General features: G+C 45.5%; 1 protein-coding gene across 1 annotated transcript in view; it reads right to left on the bottom strand.

Moving 5' to 3' along the window:
• Nucleotides 1-3,284, bottom strand: part of LOC144806204 (uncharacterized) — a 109,490-nt gene extending 106,206 nt beyond the window's left edge. The window contains 1 exon segment of the mRNA XM_078672614.1: nucleotides 3,189-3,284. The gene's annotated coding sequence lies outside the window, so the exon portion shown is untranslated.
• Between the last annotated feature and the right edge of the window lie 17,071 nt (nucleotides 3,285-20,355).

Below are 20,355 nucleotides of genomic sequence, written 5' to 3' on the forward strand. Positions count from 1 at the left end.
CTGTGGTCCGCGGACCCCCAGGGGTCCGTGACACATTCCCAGGGGGTCCGCAGGCAACAGTTTTAAAAGCACAGAAAAGTTTCTTGTATAATTAGCAGCTTTGCAGCAACAATAAAAGTGTCAAGATAAAGCCAGTGATTAATGTACCTGCTGGAGCGTGAGGAGAGTTTTGTTTAGTGGCAGCTTTGACTTAACTAATGTAGCACAGAGGGTTAATGTGCCTACTGCAAAGAACGTGTAACATGCATTTTAAAAAGCTGCCTTTTATGTGCATAAGTTCCTGGTTACTGCTTTTGTCACAGAGATTCTTTTGTTACTGTGCACTTCATAAGTGACAATCGTAATGTAGCAGAGGGACCTATAAACTGTCATCAAAGAGCTGCTTGCAAACTGCATGGTACCAGTTAGTAACTTTTGTTTTTCCCAGTTATTCATTATCCTGATGCTGCTAAAAAGATTTATTTTGGTGGAAATACATTTTGAATGTTAAAGTCAGTGCTAGCCACTGAGTTATGTTCTGAATCCTGAGTTTGTGCTTTTCCAGACCAAGCACTCTTTAAACATTTTATATACACACTGATTTACATGTATGATTCAATGTCTCTATATGTGTGTGATGTGAAGTGCTCTGACATCTTACAGTGGTATGAGAGATGCTATAAAACAAATTAAATACATGTGACAGAGGGGCTATTACTTCAATATAAAATACTAAGGGCCAGATGTACGATCCGTTTTTATATGCGCAAACGGGTTCGTGAACCCGCTTTCACAGGCAAAAACGTATTGGGTCATGTACATTGCCTATTTCGCGAAGTTGCAATTTGTTTGCGACTCGCTAAATAGGTTTTGCAACTTGCTATTTGGAAGGGGCATTCCCATCCAAATAGCGAGTCTTAAAACCATGTACAAATGTTTTGCGGTCGCAAAAAACTCGCAATTACCACCTACTTCAAGTAGATGGTAATGCATTCGCAAATGGGAAGGGGTCTCCAGGGGACCCCTTCCCCTTTGCAAATGCAGGCAGAATTATTTTTTAAGGGCAGGCAGTGGTTCCAGGGACCTCTGCCTGCCCTTAGAAAATGAAACGAAAACTTTCATTTTCTTTTTGTTTTTGTTTTAAATGCACGGTAAATGGGCTGCATTTTTTTTTAACTGCTTTATTTAAAAGCACTCCCAGACATGGTGGCCTACGGAGCCCAGCAGGCCACCACACCTAGGAGGGCTGGCATTCCCAGTAGGCTCGCAAATTGCGAGAGACTCGTTAATATTAATGAACCTTGCAATTTGCGACCCCATTGAGAATCCGAAACAGTGTTAAACACACTGTTGTACATTTCATTTTAGCGACTCACAATGTGCCACTCGCAATGTGTCCCCAATTGCGAGGCGCTAAATGAATGGTCGTACATCTGGCCCAAAATCCTCTTGCGCCTCTTTTACGCTGCTGTTGCGTCACTTTCGTGATGCAGCAGTTGCGCAAAAGACGCACCATGGTGCAGGGTATTTACAACATGACGCATCTGGGAGATGTGCCACGTTGTAAAGCCCTGCGCCAGAAGGAGGCGTTCCGGCGCAGGAACGCCTCCTAAAAGTGGCTGAGTGAAATCTACAAAATTTCACTCAGTCACTTTGGGGCCCATGCTGCGTCAAAACCCTGCGCCTGCTTGAAGCAGGCGTAAGGATTGACGCAGCATTAACAAGATAGGGCCCCCCAGAGCATTGCTGGTGCTGTGTCGCGCTTGCGGCGCAACTCCAGCAATGCCTCACCTTTACGGCACAGGTGCGTCATGCATCTGTGCTTTTTTGCCCCATGAGGCGCAGCATTGTAAATGCGGCGCATCAATGGTGGCGGAGGCATGGTGCACAATAAGTGGCGCATCTCTGCTGAAATGCATGGACGCGTCACTTATTGTAAATCTGCGCCTAAGTACTTTGAGTATTTGTTTTGTGTGCACATGTGTATTTTTTTCGAATTACTGTTTTAATATTTTAAATTTAACTCATACAAATTGCTTGGGGGTCCCCGGCTTCCAGTGGTGACTCGATGGGGGTCCTCAGGAGTCAAAAGTTTGGGAACCACTGGCCTAGGGCACTTGTAATAGGACGGATGGGATATCTGCCACGACCATGGTAGATGTCCTGTTCATTCTACCACAAGTGCATACAGCCTATGGAACTTATAATACGACGGATGGGATATCTGTCACGACCATGGCAGATGTCCCGCTCATTTTACCACAAGTGCATACAGTCTACGGGACTTGTAATACGACGGATTGGATATCTGTTATGACCATGGCAGAAGTCCCGTTCATTCCACCACAAGTGCATACAACCTACGGAACTTGTAATATGACGGATGGGATATCTGTCACGACCATGGCAGATGTCCCGTTCATTATACCACAAGTGCATACAGTCTACGGAACTTGTAATACGACGGATTGGATATCTATTATGACCATGGCAGAAGTCCCGTTCATTCCACCACAAGTGCATACAACCTACGGAACTTGTAATATGACGGATGGGATATCTGTCACGACCATGGCAGATGTCCCGTTCATTATACCACAAGTGCATACAGCCTATGGAACTTGTAATACGACGGATGGGATATGGCTTCTGCTGCCATCCTTGCTCTACCCTGAACGTGACTCTGAAACTTGGGAACCAGGTGCGACTCTCTGCAGCAGCTCAACATCCTGTGACTCTGGGCAAATACCTTATTTATTTATTTTGAAAGTTTCATAGAGCGCGAACAAGATCCTTGCGGATATCAGAGCGCTTTACAATTAGTGAGGTTAATTATACAAAAGATAAATGCAGGTAAATCACGTATACATAACATCTCGTGCAACGTAAAGCAATAGGGTAGAAAACAGGAAAGACCCGTTGATTCAGGACAATGGCAAATATAATGACTAGGTTGTCTAGTTGGTCCCTGGTCATAATAAGGAATACTGGTGAAGGTACGAATGTTATCAGAATTTCCTTGGTCTATTTCCAGGTGAATTTTGCCATGATCTTAATTTTACTGTGCCTAAAAAAATGAATGTGACCTTGTGTAATGTAAGTAGTGGTCCTGTACATAACTTTGGGTTGAGCATGTAACATGTAATAACTGCAGAAAAAGGTAAAAGCAAATCATTAACACTAAAAAGGAAAAACAAATAAATATCCACTTAGTGGCTGATCTTTACACAGTGAACCCAGAAATCCTGGATAAACAGCAGCTTCCCAGCGAAAACTGTGTGCTCTTAGGCACATATGTTATTTGACCGAAACTCCTTTTACTTCATAATTATGGATTAAAGTGTCTTCAAAGACGGAGTTCAGGATACCGGCTGGATAACAATCTGTCTTTGATTTCATGGACCTGAATATTGCCTGATATCGGCCTGGTCCATACACAGGGCTGACCTGGGAAAGGTCTGGCCTCTTAGTTCACTAATGTACACATGGCAGCGTTTTAAGAGGCAGGAGGGAGATTCTATCAAAAAAAAGAATAATAATATGGATTAGGATGATGTATTGTCCCCCATTAACTTCTATTGAACAGATGCAATTTTAAGGCGGGAGAGAGCCAGAGAGAGGTTTATTTTGGCTCGAGGAGTCGAGCCAGGAACCGGGTTCGAGCCAGAGCCGAGCCAGGCAAAGAGCTCTGCTTTCCCTGCTGTCTCTCACGCTTCTCGCGGTCCGCCCCCCTCCAGGCCCCCCGCATGGAACCCCCTCCTCCTCACCCGCGTCTGCGGCGCTCCTCGCCCGGCGGGCCGGGCCTCCAGCCGCTCTCTCGGGGCTCAGACCGACCCCGGGGCTCCGGCTGCACCTGACTCCAGACACAGGGAAGAGGCCTGGAGGTGGAGGTCAGAGAGGGGCGCGAAGCGCATGCGCGGAGCGCAGGCAGCGACTGCCAGGAGGAGCACGGCCATTGGAGCATTCGGCAGAATAGAAACACCGCAGGCACGGTCGGGGAGAGGTGCGCATGCGCGGAGCGCAGACACTGACCACCATGAAGAGCCCCGCCATTGGAGCATCCCCGGAAAAGGAACTTCGCAGACAGAGGTCGTGGTGACGTGGCATTTGCGTAACTTCCGCTCTGCCTCGACTCTCAGCTCTCTTGCTGCTACGGAAATAAGAAATGTCCTCGCTACTGAGAAGGAAACTTGTACTTCTGTTATGAACGCGGAGGCGAGGATTATGCACAACGTTATTCACTTTTTATTAACGGCAGTTTCAAAGTTAAAAACAGAAGTTTAAATGACACTGCCACAATACAACTCCCATGAGTCCGTGGGGCGTGTCCATGACAACCATCAGCCAATAGCAGCGCAGTCCGTCAATGCAGCCATCTCTCCTGCTGCTGCAGCCCTTGACTCTGCTTCACTCCATCCTAGAACCAGAGACAACAAATAAACAAACCCTTTATTCATCCAGTGAAACAATTTACAAATACCAGACTCATAATCATGCATGAAAAAGCCAAAGAGCTATCTAACCAAGCAACTATTTATCAGAGCAAGTGATAACTGCAATCAATACCATCTGAGTGCACATCAATGCATAACAGAATCCATACAAGAGCACAGAGGAACCCCTAATCAAAACCAGATACTTCCTGGTACTCAGAGTTGGTAATATCCCACCAATAATAGCCAGGAAAGAAAACATATACACCTACTGTAATCCAGGCCAGTGGGAGGGTAACATATCCCCAATAGGATCCGGGTGGGATCATGTCAAAAAGAATACTTACCACCAGTTATGCTGCCTCATAAATATGTTTAAAGTGAAACCTTTTCAAAGGTGTATTCTGAGGTTTAATATTCCGCATTCATATTGTCCTCCAATCCAGGGGCGTAGGAGACACTAAAATTCTGGGGGGGACAGGCACAGCCTTGTGGACTTCCCATTGACCCTATACAAAACACCGCCCGTTCAACAAATACAATCGCATACTTTCAAAGTGAAATATTAAGAAAAGCAGGTATGTTGTCACAGTTTGCATGTAGGCTTCTTTGTTATTTCATATAGTAATCAGGCCAAATGTTAAAAAAACATGTATATGAATCTGGTCTCCAGCAATTTTCAGGCAACAATAAAAATGTGAAGATAACTTTGGTGATCAATGTCCTTTATTGAGAGAGATCGGAGGTTTGTCTAGTGGAAGTTTTGACTCTTAGTAAGGTAGCCACAATGTGTTAATATGCCTGCTGCAAAGAACGTGTACCACGTAGATCACAAAATGTATATCATGTAAATAGGTCAGTGAGTTACTGCTTTTGTCTGAGAGATTCTTTTGGTATTTGCAGTTTATAAGTTAAAATCCTAACATAAAACAGTGAGCTATTAACCATCATCAAAGAACTGCATGAAAACTTCAAGGTATAGATTAGAACGTTATGATTTCCCCCCAGTCTTTCCTTATCCTAATGTTGGAAAATGTGTTCATTAGTATAGAAATCAATTCTGATTATTAAAGGGAACCCCACAACCACGGTGCTATGTTTTAAATTCTGAGTTTGTGCTTCTTTAGTGTTGCAAAGCCATCCTCTGCCCTGGGCACTCCTGACCCTGACTGACCCTGTCCTCTGCCTGAACAGGCACAGGGCCAGTGCTATTCTGAAAGAGACACCTAAAGATACTGTGAAAACACCTACATACACTAGGGTGCACTATGGGTTAGGGTACTCCTATGATTGGCATGGCCTCTCCTATAAGGCCCTAGTACATAAAAGGGTAAGGATTCAAACTACCTTTAAGTCCCTAGAATATAATAGGGCATGGCAGATTTGAGGCCAGCAGCCCTTTCTGCATTTGCATGTGTGCACTGCTGAAGCCTGAGGTCAGTTTAAAAGTAGCCCTTTGTTGTAGGACTGCTTTTAAAATGCAAATTGTGCCCAAACTCGACTTTTGGGTTTGGGGAACTTGCAAATTGATTAACTACAATGCTGGGGCGAAATTAAGTTAAGTGGAAAAATGTTTTCACTTAACTATGGCTATATCATATTTGCCACATAATACATCATCTGCTGCTTAATCTAACGATTTGACCCAAAACAATTTTGTTGCTCAAACGGATCAAAAATTAATAAGATAAATGTGACTTATGTTGCTGGGAAGTGTAAGGCCCTTTGCAAAGGTTGACTGGTCACTTTTTCCACTGCTGCATTTGTATGTTACACAGGTACCAATGAGGCAAAAGCTTTGCAGAGGCTGTTAGTATGTATAAATATGTGAAAATAATAAATTATCATAAAATGCACTGCATTACGCTGCAGCCTTTTTATTGTTACATAATTTAGTCAACACTGCAACATCTTTTTGGCCTCCATTGCTGCATAACTCCAGTGGTTCGAAAGCAGGCTGCACATGTTAAAAGTGCTTGGGCATGAAGCAGAGACCATGAAGTTTGCAAACTTAGGGGCTGATTATGATGGCAAGCAGACTTCAGTCTGTCCGCCATTGAATCGAGGAATGGGACCGCTGGCCTTCAAGGTGGCGGCCCCACGATAGGCATTACAATGCGACCACCACTATGGCATTCGCAGTGCCTATCTTTTACATTGCAGCAGGTGCTGCTGGCTGTATCATCCGCCGCAATGTAAACAAGCATTTACAATGCAACGGTCTAGCCTTTGCAAAAGTTAGAGCTATTGGCATTGTAAATGACAATTTTTTTTATTAATGTGCTGGTTTTGAAAACAGATAAATAAATGGTATTGTCATTTACAATGCCAATAGCTTAATCTCTCGCAAATGCGAGACCTATTGCATTTGCACCCACACGCACAGAGCGACACACACAGAGCCACACGCACAGAGCCACACGCACAGAGCCTCACCCACAGAGCCACACACACACACACACATAGATGTGGTGGATGTGGGGGTGGGGGATCTGGTGGATGTGGTGGTGGATGTGGTGGTGGTGGATGTGGTGGTGGTGGATGTGGTTGTGGTAGTGGATGTGGTTGTCGTGGTGGATGTGGTGGTGGTAAATGTGGTGGTGGTAGATGTGGTGGTGGTGGTGGATGTCGTGGTGAATATGCTGGTTGATGTGGAGGTGGATGTGAATGTTGTGGTGGTGGATGTTGTGGTGGTGGATGTCATGGAAGTGGTGGATGTGGTGGTGGATGTGGTGGTGGTGGATGTGGTGGATTTGGTGGTGGATGTGGTGGTGGATGTTATGGTGGTGGATGTTTTGGTGGTGGATGTTGTGGTAGTGGATGTCGTGGAAGTGGTGGATGTGGTGGATGTGGTGGTGGTGGGTGTGGTGGATGTGGTGGTGGTGGATGTGGTGGTGGATGTGGTGGTGGATGTGGTGGTGTTGGTGGATGTGGTGGTGTTGGTGGATGTGGTGGGGTAGTTTGTGAGCTACAGCATATAATGTTACGAATCCAGAACATCTGAAACATACAGAAAAAATGCAAAGTAAAGGCTTTGGTGAGCACGGGCAAGTGACCTCCATTGTTTTAGTCGTGGATGGTGCATTTTTTTCAATATGCCAGTATAAGGGTGCCACTGAGACACGGCATCGTGTATTCAACGGCTTTACCAAGTAATGCAAACCACTGTTGTAGAGTCCGAGCGCTTCCATATTTACATAGGATCGTATGAGCCTAACGGGTAAAAAAAGGACACGCTGCCTTCAACGCCCCTTATAAGAAATAAAGCTAGTACTAGCACAAATAACGACTTAGGTCATTTATGACTGCTTTGATGTTTGCATGTTTCTCCGACCTAACAAATCGAAACTATGCTTTATTATACTGACAGCACTTAGGCCAACAAACTCGACATGCGACGGCTCTCACTATATGCTAAAATTCATCAAGTGTCTGTCCTATGCTTTTTCTGGTTACATGGAAATGCATTTATAAAGAGAGCACGTCACTTCCGTTCATATGGTGCATCCATGGTACTTGGTGCACGTCCTGTTTTGTTAGTGTCAGCCATGTGCTGACCAATTGAGTGCTTCACAAAGAGACAAAGAGGGGATGGGCTGTTCCAAGACTGAACCTTATATTAAAAATACGAAACGCATTGTGAGGTATTGTACAGCGTTTTTCAATCTGTTTATGAAAGGCATTTTACATTTCAAAAGATATTTCTGCGTCAAAAATAAGGCTCAAAACAGTAAGGAACGTCAAGAGTAACGCAATGACTGCCTTCAGCACCGACGGATAGTGTGAGTGGGCGGCCCGACCATATAAACACCTGCCCTCCAACACCGAGGGCAAACTGTGGGGCTAGCTCTGGGGTGGAGGTGGCCTTCCCCAAACGTTAAGTCTCCTTATCCCTATGCATCAAGGCAACCTCTTTCCATGTTATACACACAGGGGCTGATTTACAAGCCCCTTGCGTCGCCGGTACCTCACTTTTTCCCATATTAAAAGTGACGCATCGGCGGCACAAGGGGCTTGTAAATAAGTCCCACAATGTGCATTTAAAAACACAACGTGTAAAGACAGACCTATTGGCTTTGACATTCTACTTACATTGGGCCACTGAATCCCAAGCTAAACAGTTGGTCCATGTGCGGTCTTGTTAAAAATAGCAATATGTATGTACATAAGCGGCGTTCATTTATGTTCACGGTACCCCTTGGTGTAAACAGAATGGATATCGCTAAAAATCTGACTGTGTTGTCCCACTAGCATAGACCCATGCACACACGTACACGACAGCCATTTTAGGTACCATGGTCTCCCTGTTCACGATCACTCATCAGCGCACTTCCCTGACCCTGCAAGCATCCCCCATGCACCCTGACTGCCCCCGCTCTCTCATGCACAAGTCGTGAGCCCTCCCCTCCCGCATGACTCTGTCTCTAAAGAATCGCACCCCGCGCCTGACCAACACCTCCTGTCCCTCCATGAATACCCCTCCTTTGATGACCTCTCCCTCTGAGCCCGAATGTCTACACAGACCGCTGGTCATCCCTCAGCCCGAGGATACAGTTTATTGCCCACCACTGTATGTACTCGTCTTTCTTGAAAGAAGCCACTATTGATCATGGCCACCCCGCCCCCTGAGATTCGATCAGGAGCACACATTCCAATGGAATCAGCAGAACACTCAGCTGCGTGACAGCCCCCTCCTATTGCATGGAGGATAAGGGCCCTACTGTAGCCACGTGTTGAAATACCTCCATACTATACAATGTGTTGATTATAATAAAGGATGCCTGTGTGCCACAAATCTGTGTATAAAAGATGAAGCCTCAGAGAAATTTGTTAGAGGACCTCCCGAAGACACTATGCGAGTGTCCCAAAGGACAGGCTCTCCTCATGAGTAATAAACTCTGTTCTTGTTTTCCTACTTCCAGTGCCCGTCTCTTTATTTGGTAATTATTCAAGACAGAAACGGAAGAGTCGCCCAGCACCAGCAGCCGGGGCATCGGGTGCGATATGGGCTGACTTTTCTACAGTCTGGACACGCAGGACCCACAGCATCGCCTGGTCTGTTTCTGGTTTCCTGTGTGAATTGAGAGGCCTGCTTGCCTCCTCCCCTCTTCAATCTGTCCCTCCATCTGTCTTCCCCGGTGCGGATTATAATGGCAAGTGACAGGGCCTCCTGAAAGCAAAGATGGTGTGCCCGGAAAGAAATCCATGGGAAGTTGCTCTAAGAAAGATAGAAATGTTGTCCGTGTGTCTCGCCCTACTGGTTTCACAAGGTACATACCTTGGGCTAGCGTGGGTCTGAGGTCTCCCTCGCGCAGTCTGCTGCCTTCCTTCCGCCTAAGAGCTCGTGCTCCTCTCTTCCTCCTTTCCTCCCGCCCTCCACGCCTCGGCGCCATCAGTTTTCTCCCTCGATCATTTCCGGTCTCAGGGGGTGGAGCCAGAGCACGAAGGGCCCCTTCTGCCCCCGGGCACTGACTGAGTAATAGAAGACAGTAATAATAGGGGTGCAGGGGACTTGATGCCCGGTGCCACTGCACCTGCTGCGCCATGTGTAGCTAAGCCCCTGTCTGGTCCTTTATGTCTGAAGAACATAAAGCAGAAGAAGGGGCGAACCCAGGAAGAGCAGCAAATCCTGACAGATATGGCGAGGAAGAGTACAAAAGTAGATCGAAGATGGAGGGCAGGGAAAGAGAGGACATGACAGCCAGAGAAATGACGAAAAGGAACAGAATTGAAAAGAGAGGCAGGGGAGAGTAGTGTTTCTTGGAATGGAGTTGCTTCACAATGTGTTGATGTTCGGTCGTAACTCCTCTGCATGCCTTAGGCGTCCTTTGCAACCCTGCCTGTCCGTTTTTCCGTCCGGTCCTATGTCATGGTTGCCAGTTCTAATTGGACTGAAGATAAAAAACGAGGGAACAGACAAACAACAAGGAGGGGGCGGAAAGCAGAGGCAACAGACACCCACCACTAGAAAAGGGGCGGGGCTTAAAAAACTAGAGAAAAACGCCCCCGAATCTGCTCAAGCCGGGGCTAGAACCGAGTGACGCCCCTCTCCTCCAATGGCTGGCCAGCATTTACGAGGCCAGCCAATGGAGAAGAGGGGCGGGTTCAAGCCCCCATACTAGACATCATTAAATCTTCGGCTCCGCCCACCACTGGTTACAGCGGTGCGGACGAGGCCTCGACCTAAAAAGGACATGTTACATATATCACTGCACTACGTGGCAGGCACAATGAGGTGCCTGCCACATGGTGCAATGTTATGTAGGGGGGCATCTTAGATACCCCCCGGGTCCCATGTCTGGGGGCTGCTATGGGCCCCCAATGTCGCTTTCACCAACTTTTCCATGGGGGGTGAACCGCCATGGATAGGCTAGCGGGTAAAGGGTATCGTAATCCCTACTGTGGTGGCTGGTAGGCACCACCAGCATTGTAGGAACCACGAGCCCCTCCGCTGCACTGGCGGGCTCAAGGCGCCAGTTGGGTGTGTGGCAGTGGTCTTTCCGACCACCAGGGAACCACCCGCCATTGTAATATGGCTGGCGGTAATGCAGTCACCGATGGCGGTGAAACCGCCACTGACGGGGTGACGTGGCAGTCCCACCTCCATTATAATCACCACCTAAGTTTGGTGTGCATGCAAATCCTTCATTGCTGATCCCTGGTGGGTTGCACCACTACTGCTGACAAAGGCCAATGGAGGTACCAATGGGTGCAGTGGACTGGTCTCAAGGATCTTGTGACCTCAGTGACAGTCACTGTCGATGGTGTGTCTAGGGTGTGCTTCTTTGTATGCCTGCTCGAAAGACTGGATGTGATCTGCAGTATTGATTGTGATGGACAGGCCTTCAAGGTTAACACACACTTGCCGCCATTAGGGTCCACGTGCGGGTGCTAAGACACCAGGGCTTCTAAGGTCTATCGGGCCTTCTAAGATGTAGCATCAGAATGAGCTCTGTCAGGAGTGTGGTCTGGTGGGCTGGCTATGAAGGCTGAAAATGGTGCTCAAGTTCCTAATTCAGCAGCTCTGGCCAGAGTGCCATATCCTCTCCCACACTGAACAACATACTGCCCCACTGAGAGAAACTTGCACTGCCTTCAGCTACAACTCAATTGTGCTGCGACTAAATTCAAATTATGCACTAGAGAACAGTAAAATGCTGCCTGGAAAAAACGAATAACACCCTGGAAAAAGCAAACAATCATAAGGAATACATGAATAAGCTAAGCATTTGAAATGCATTCAGGAACAACATGGTTACCTTAACAGTTTTAAACTCGTTATTCAGAAATCAGTAAGTGATTTTGCCTGTACAATTCAGGACATGGCTACAGGACCAGGCAGGAAGGCACTCGTTTCAATGTCCATTGCTTATATCCTTTCAAAATGTAAGCAATTTGGTTTAAAGAAGGCCACATCCCGAACACAGAGCCGCAGTACACATTTTATAAGCTAAAATAATTAAAACTGTTGAAAAAGATCATATTAAACGTTTCTACTCCACTCATCAACCAGGTATGCAGTCCCTTTAGGAATGGAGCACTTCCCCACCCTGGGAAAACAATGGTGTTCAAAGAAAGAAAAAAAGAAAGCAAACTCTGTAAAGTGGTGCAAACGTGTGTGGGTGTAAATAACAATCTGACCTGTCTGCTGACCACTCTGTATCGCTTTATTTAGGTATTTAATAATTTTTTCTCTCCGCCCGAGGTTTTTCTTTTGAATTATAGAACGGTCAGCAAATGAGACATTTCCAGCCAAAGTGTTCTTCCTATTTTGGATCCATTTCACAAGGAAACAAATAAAGACTAGGAGAGGCAAGAGAGAGTTGAAAGTAAGAGCTGTCTCTTGAAATCAGAACTTAACGGAGACACAGACAGAAAGAGATAGAGGAAAAAGAAAGAGAGAGGGGGAGGAGGGCCACTGCCAGAGGCAGATCAGGAGAAGTTGACACTGTGCTTGCCTTCTCTGGGCATGAAGGAAAAGAGACAGAGTTGTTTTCCTTCTCTGCCCTTCCCAGCCTTCCTGTAGCATAACAAAGGGCAGAGGGCGGGTGGCCTCTTTGACTGCAGGCAGGTCAAGTGCAGGGCCATTAGGTAGCGCTTTCGCGCACTAATGGCCCTGTGAATTGTGGTAAATAAATAAATAATACCTCTATTTTTGACTAGATATACAATAACAGATAGCTCAATAAATAAGAGTCAAGATTCGAGGTAGCTGGAGTTTGCAGGTTTAATACAGCATAAAGGACAGGAACAGGACAACCTGCACGGGGGAGATCTGGAATGGCTAGCAACTTTTAAATAACAGTGCACAAGCATATATAGTTAAACAAAATACATGGTATTCAATACAATAGGCGTAGCAGTGGGCAGGGCCTGTAGCAGTCGCGAAAGATAAGGCAGAAAGTAGGTGTAACAAGAGGCGTGAACAGGGCGTATACATAGACATGTGATGTAAACGTAACAGAATATGTCATAAATGGGGCGGAAACATGGAGGGGGCTACCTAAGGAGCCGGGACCTCTGACCTAGAGGTGCGCGCAAACTGGCAATGACGTATTACTAGGAGAAGCTGGGGGCTATGACTTCTGCGCTAGAAGAGGAGACGAAAGTCTGGAGAGTCAGAGCGACATGTACCTAAACACTATCTAGTATCTGATGTTTAGAGAACATGTTGATAGAATCCAAAAGTTATCAGGGCAAAGGCTAACAGACACTAAGACTGGTGCATGCATTATTCTACATGTAGTGCGTGTTGAGGAATATTAAATGACCATTAATACAGTATTTCTCTTACATGGAGACGTAAAGGCTAGACGATGACTGAAACTATTGATGCGATTCAGTAGCTTAGGAATGCAGAGAAGGAGAGCTGGACTGATAACTAGAATCATAACATACTCTTGGCAGACTGGCAGGCAGAGCCAGTCCGAGCCGGGCACTGTGAGGCAGGAAGTAAGTGAAGGGTCAGGGATACAGGTGGGGGCTGTATCGCTCCTCAGCGAGGGTTCAGGAGACAGGAGCTGAATCTGGTGTCCGGGCCCTTTTGAGGCCTAGAAACGGGGACTTTTACTGAATTAACGTGCACACTGTGAAACGTGGCAACATAACTTTACATAGGCCTAATACTCGTAGCTTTCACGAGAACTGGAAACTGGCATATTAGAGTTGGACACAACTAGAATTGCATCTTTAATCGATCACAAGGGAATACATATGCATATTAATCATGCACATATAACATAAGATGGGGAACACGTAGGGACACAGAACATTGCAAAATTTACTTTTCCACATTCCCTCCTTGTCACTACGTTTCCATCAGGAAACATCAATATTCATGATACCATCTATCATTTCATACAGTATCATTTGCTCGTCTCGAATTGGCTTGGAACGGGACTTAGGACGGGGACTTGGAATACAGGATGTAGCACAAATGCCGCAAATCGCAGGGCCACATTGTAAACAGAGGCAGCAACTGAAAATGATCATTACTGCTATACCTAGGAATGACAATACTTTCCATCCCCAGGCAGAAATTATACTCCAGAGCCAACCGGACCATGTCCAGGTGCCTGGATTTTGGTGTAACTGATGGGTAATTTTATGAAGTCTGGTTATAGCTGAATACACAGACGGCGCGTTATTAGGAATGAAAATGCAGCAACTAGATCCGATGACTCTACATGCTCCTCCTCTATCGGCCAGTATGACGTCAAGAACGAGACGATTTTGGAGCACAACAAATCTCATAGCAGATTGCTCTTCGGTTAAGTTACCTAGGGCAGAGGCAGTCTCATTCACTACTGCTTCAAGGGTTCTCTTTAACCTACGGATTAGCTTACTATTCTGGACGGGGCCTAAAAAGAAGAAGAATCCTTTATTAAAATCTTGATACTGTTCTAGAGTAGTTTCAGTTTGATCGACAATCGGGGACTCGATCTCCCTTCTATGTCTAATGTGTACTAGATGTGTGTTTCTATGATAATCGGATGGGGCTAGGAAAACTGGTGGCAGTAGGAAGGCAATGTAACAGGTTCCATCCCAATCGAGGGGCAGACGAACATATGCGGTCTGACCACAAACAAAATATGAATGACGTGAGGCTTTGAAAATAGATTTCCCACTGTCACTATACTTGACAATAGTAGTACAATCACTATGTCCTACATGTGCGGAACCATTCTTTCGGACACATAATTCGCCTTTGACTGGTAGTACTGAAATTACAGGTAAATCTGGAGTAGTATCAGACTGAACATTCAGGACCATAAAATTCGAAGAATAATTACCTAAATTATAAACTTCATTTTCTAGATCTAACCCGGTTCTATGGGAAAGACCTTGCTTGTCTGGAAAACATGTACTGTTTAGAAGGGACATATCAGTTGAGGATGACGTTAACGTGGACCATGCTCCACACGAACCATTATGTGAGAATGGATAAGGAAAGAGTGGCAGAACTCCCTTCGGTGTCTGAAAAGGGGGGAGTCGACCACACACCCAACAATTAGTGGCATTGCTGGTCTGGTGTGAATAGTGTAACATTCTTATAAATGTATTATTTCTCATAGCAAGACGATAGGATAACTCGTGAGGAGGCAGATCACTAAATGTGTGCTCTACTGTAGCATTAGAAAACTTATTTACATGAGAAATTGGAAAACATAAATGCAATGCATAACTTGTGCAGGTAACCATCAAACTCAAAAATAGAAGAAAACATAAAATAACGATACATCTGATGGAGTTTTGACTAACTCTCTCACTATGGGGGTCTATCTTATACATGTCAGAAACCTGTCTAACCGTTTCACCTAGGGGAGGACTTAGACAATTAAACTGGCTGACTTATTTTACTAGACCGAAGTTTCAACTTATACTCCTGCTGCGGAGTTTTCTCTAACAGGGAAGGCTTGGTATCAATGTCATTTGCGGGACAGTCCTTAAGAATAGTATCTTGGCAGTCTTTAGGTAAAATGCAGTCCTTGGCAAAAGTTTTAGGTTTGATTCCATGGAACTTCTTGACGTGGGACAGATGGACCCACCCCTTACGGCCCTCCAACTTCACGGCCGTACGGGTGGTCAGAAGGACTTGCTTCGGTTCTTTCCAACGAGGCTCCAGCGGACTTGAACGATCAAAATTGCGGACGAGGACCAGGCTTCCTGGAACGATTTCATGCGGTTTCACCTCGGTATTGTCTGGAAATGCGGCGGCAACCTGTGAACGACAAGAGTGTAGGGCAGACATCAAGGAAGCTAGGTAATCTGTCAGCATATTACTGGAAACATCTGTAATACTTCGGGGTCTAGGTGTACCCCACATGTTCGGGGGGCGGCCGAATACGACCTCGTAAGGGGACAGACCTGATCTGGAATGTGCGACCATGCGCATATAAAACAGGGCGACTGGCAGAGCTACTAGCCAGTCTACACCTTTCTCTTTACAGATTTTGGCAAGACGGATTTTCAGGGTCTGATTATGTCTCTCTACGAGACCTGCTGCTTCAGGATGGCGTACACAATGAAACTTCCACTGGTACCCTAACAGAAGGGAAACGTGCTTCATTATCTCTGATGAGAATGGCTGGCCGTTGTCTGAATACACGACCCTAGGGAGTCCATAGCGGGGGAAAAATTCACGAACCAGCTGCTTCGCAGTGGTCGCGGCTGTGTAATCTGGGACTGGATATGCCTCTGTCCACCTGGACAAAGCGCATACAACTACAAGGACATATTTGAAACCTCGACATCGCTCCATCTGAATATAATCCATTTGGAGGACCTCAAAAGGGTGGTCAGGAGGCTGGAATCCCCCTTGTTCCACCGGGACACTTTTACCTGGATTGAACTGACAACATATCATACAGGTACGGACTTTCTGCTTGGCTGCAGCTCGTAAATGCTTGTTGAACCAAATGTTCTGGATACTGTCTAACATGGCTTTTTCTCCTAAGTGTGCAGGACTATGTGCGGTATTAATAATGACTTGAACCATTGAGTCGGGGAGAAACCATGTGGCTTTTCCCTTCGTCAACCATCCTTGATCTGTCTGGACCCCTCCTTGTTCGGACCATTTCTTGATTTCATCGGGAGTAGCATGTGACTGGATATCTATGACATCTTGAGTAGGGTCCTTAACTGTCATACATGTAGTCTGATCTGGAGTGGATGTCTGTGTCTTGTTAACTGGAATGTCTGGAGTCTGGGCTGTAAGCTTGGCTGTTTGATCTGCTAGATCATTACCTTGGGAAATAATGTCAGTGACTTTCGTATGTGCTTTGCACTTCATAATAGCGATAGCTGTCGGTAAATGTATTGCATCTAACAGAGCTTGAATAAGGAGACCATGCTGAATCTTGGTTCCATGAGAAGTCATAAAACCTCTTTCTTGCCAGAGCACTCCAAAGTCGTGTACGACTCCGAATGCATAACGTGAATCTGTGTAAATGTTAACTTTCAGGTTCTTGGCACGTATGCAGGCTTGGGTCAGAGCAACTAGCTCTGCTGCTTGAGCGGACAGAGTGTCAATGCGGTGTGTCTCTATAACTTCAGTGTCAGTAGTCACTGCATACGCGGCTACTAGATCTCCTGTACTTGTTCTCATACATGAACCATCCACATAAAGTGTCAGGTCGGGATCTGGTAATGGAATATCTGTCAAGTCTTGTCTTGGCTTTGTCATGGTGTTAACTACTTCCACACAGTCATGTGTGGCAGGATTTGAAGTAACTGACGGTAACAGTGTAGCAGGATTTAAAACGTTGCAGCGTCTGATTTCTATGTGTGGCTGGAACAGTGTCAATTCATAACCTGTTAAACGTGCAATTGTCAAGTGCTGAGTCTGTGTTCGGTTTAAAAGAACTTCCACGGAGTGTGGAACTTGTACTGTCAGGGAGTGTCCTAATACTATGGAATCACTTTGTCTGATAGCTAGTGCTGTGGCTGCAACTGACTTGAGGCACGCAGGCAGAGCCTGGGCTACTGGATCTAGTGTGCTCGAAAAATAAGCACAAGGCTTGTATTGTCCTGCTTGATCTTGTGTGAGAACAGATAATGCTGTACCTTCACGTTCTGTGACGAAAAGTGTAAAAGGCTTACTGTAGTTCGGTGTTGCTAGAACGGGTGCTTGACATAGGGCTTTCTTTAATTCATTAAAAGCAAGTGTATGTTCAGATGTCCAAGGGAGGACAGTCGATACGGCTGCCTCCTGTGTCGTTAACTGTATCAGTGGTTTGGCTAGGAATGCATACTGAGGAATCCATTGTCTGCAATAAGAAGTGAGGCCGATAAAAGCACGTACCTCCTTCTGGGTCTTGGGCTGAGGAAGACTCGCTATTAACTGGATACGGTCAGGTGTCAACTGCCTACCCCTCTTGGACAGTAAGTGGCCTAAATAGATCACTTGCTGGACACAGAATTGAAGCTTTGAAGGGGACACCTTGTGCCCCATCTCGGCTAAGAAATACAGAACTGTAAGTGACGCTCGCTCGCAGTCACGTTCAGAACGGGCTGTGATCAGTAGATCATCGACATACTGGAGCAGGGCAGTGTCAGTTGGCATGTGAATATTGTCTAGTTGTCTTTTAAGTGCTTGACTGTAAATGCTAGGACTTTCTGTGAAACCTTGAGGAGCTCGTGTGAATTTATAGCTCCTTCCATTTAAACAGAATCCGAAAAGGAACTGGCTGTCTGGATGAATGGGGACACTGAAAAATGCATTTTTAAGGTCTATGACTGTGAAAAATATAGCTTCAGAATCAATGGCTGTCAATAGGGAAGAGATATCTGGAACAACTGGGTACTGGGGAATAATACATTTATTTAGTTCTCGAAGGTCAATCACTAATCGATATACTGGAGGTGCATTTGGATCAGTACGCTTCATGACTGGAATGATAGGAGAATTACATACATTGGAGTCAGTTTCTACAACCACTCCTTGAGCAATGAGCTCGTCAATAATTTTGGATAAGGCTGCTACAGCCTCGGGTGGCAATCTGTACTGTCTGATTCGTGGTAACACTACACCTGGCTTGAGAGTCACACGATGGGGTGTGATTTGCATAAAACCAACATCAGTTGGACCTTGTGCCCATAGATGCTGCGGGACATTCAATAATCTTGGATCAAAATCACGTAATACATAGTGACCCTTAAAGTCACGTAAAAACAAACGTATTCCCTCTGGGGAACAACATATGACTGCACCTAATTCTTTCAATGTCTTGATACCTAACAAATTTTCGGGACATGACTTCGTAAGTAACAGGTCAGTGGTTCGGGACAATGGACCTACTTCTAGAGTAACTGGTTTAGAAATCTCGTTTACAATAGGCTTTCCTGAAAATCCAAGGGAAACATTTCTAGAGCCTGAGAGCGGAGCCCCTGGAACCTCGTCGTGACTTATGGTAGTCCTACTTGCCCCTGTATCAATCAGAAACTTTCTGTCTTTCCCTAATACTTGACTGTGAACATAGGGACCCTCTTGATCTACAGGTATCTCGATGAGAGGCAAGCCTACCTCCCTCTCTAGGCTGTTTCATGAATACTGCTGGTACTCTGGATACTCGGACTGTGCATACTGGTACATCTGTTGTGTAACATGCTGTGTTGCAGCGATAGGCTGCGGTACTGGAACTGTCTGTTGTGCATTCTATGGTGATTGAGAAGTCTGTGAAACTTGTTCTTGTCTAGGCGGACGTGGTCTTTCTTTAGTCTTACCAGTAGCTATATTGTGTTTCAGAACTGCACACTCGTTTATAAAATGACCTGGTTGCTTACAATAATTGCAGGTCCCTTTAACAGGAACTGCAGGATGACTGGCTTGATTCGTACCCCTCTTCTGACTGTCTTGAGGAACAGATTGTGCAACTAATACTTTCATTTTCGTGTCTTTCATACGTTTCCTTTCATGATCTTGCTCTTCTCTGATTCTATTCTGGTGATACTGGAGCATCTGTAACATTTGGGACGGAGTATTAGCTTGCCATGTACTTTCGACTTTCAAAACTCGATTTTTAACTTGTGGACTTGAATTCTCGACTAGTTTAGTAACAAAAAGATGAGGGTATGACTCACTACTCGTCTTGAGACCACTGTTAATGCTAAAGCATTTCTCGAATCTAGAATAAAAATCACTGGTATCTTCGTCTGGTTTCTGTTTACAGGCTGAGATTGCATCCCAGTCTTCCTTTTTCGTGGCTAGTAATCTTGGCAAAACTTGTATTAACAGTTCGGGTAATTCCTTACATTTACCTCCTAGACCGGTACCTGGTACACGTGTATTTTCTTCAGCTTCTAGAGCTGCCCAATCTATCTTTTTCTCTCTCACCTCCCATTCTTTTTCCTTGAGTTTTTCATATGTGCCCGCAGGCAACAGAACCTTTAACATTTTAATTATATCTGGATACGTGTATTCTCCCATACGGAGCATGTCTTTTAATTCACGGTGGAACCCTGCTGGATCTTTGTCGTGACAGGGAATTAATTTCTTCATCTCTAAGAGTTCCATCTTTGTAATCGGGGTGTAAACAAATACTCGTTGCATTTCACCACCCGCTGTCCTAACTGGGTGTACTTCCCGTAACGGATTCTGTCTGTCTATGTAAAACGGTTTACTTTCTGGGGGTGAGACGTGAACAAAATGCGGGTTCAGAAACGTTCTATATTTTTGGCGTTGTTCTAGAATGACACTAACTAAATCGGTACCTAGACCTTTCCATCTATACTGGAGTAACTCGTTCAGGACATCATGTAACGGACCTGGATCGGAATGCTGACCCTCATACAGAGTAATGAGGTGCTGGATCATATACATACCCACCAGTCGCTGCTCGGCTGGTGGTAGTTTCAGAAACATTTGTGCCACTATTTCGTCTGGAAAAGTGGTAGAATCAGTAATCCATCGGACTGCTGATCGGGCTAGTTCTTGTTCATGCAT

The sequence above is a fragment of the Lissotriton helveticus genome (genome assembly GCF_964261635.1).
Source record: "Lissotriton helveticus chromosome 1_1 unlocalized genomic scaffold, aLisHel1.1 SUPER_1_unloc_53, whole genome shotgun sequence".
Lineage (NCBI taxonomy): Eukaryota > Metazoa > Chordata > Amphibia > Caudata > Salamandridae > Lissotriton > Lissotriton helveticus.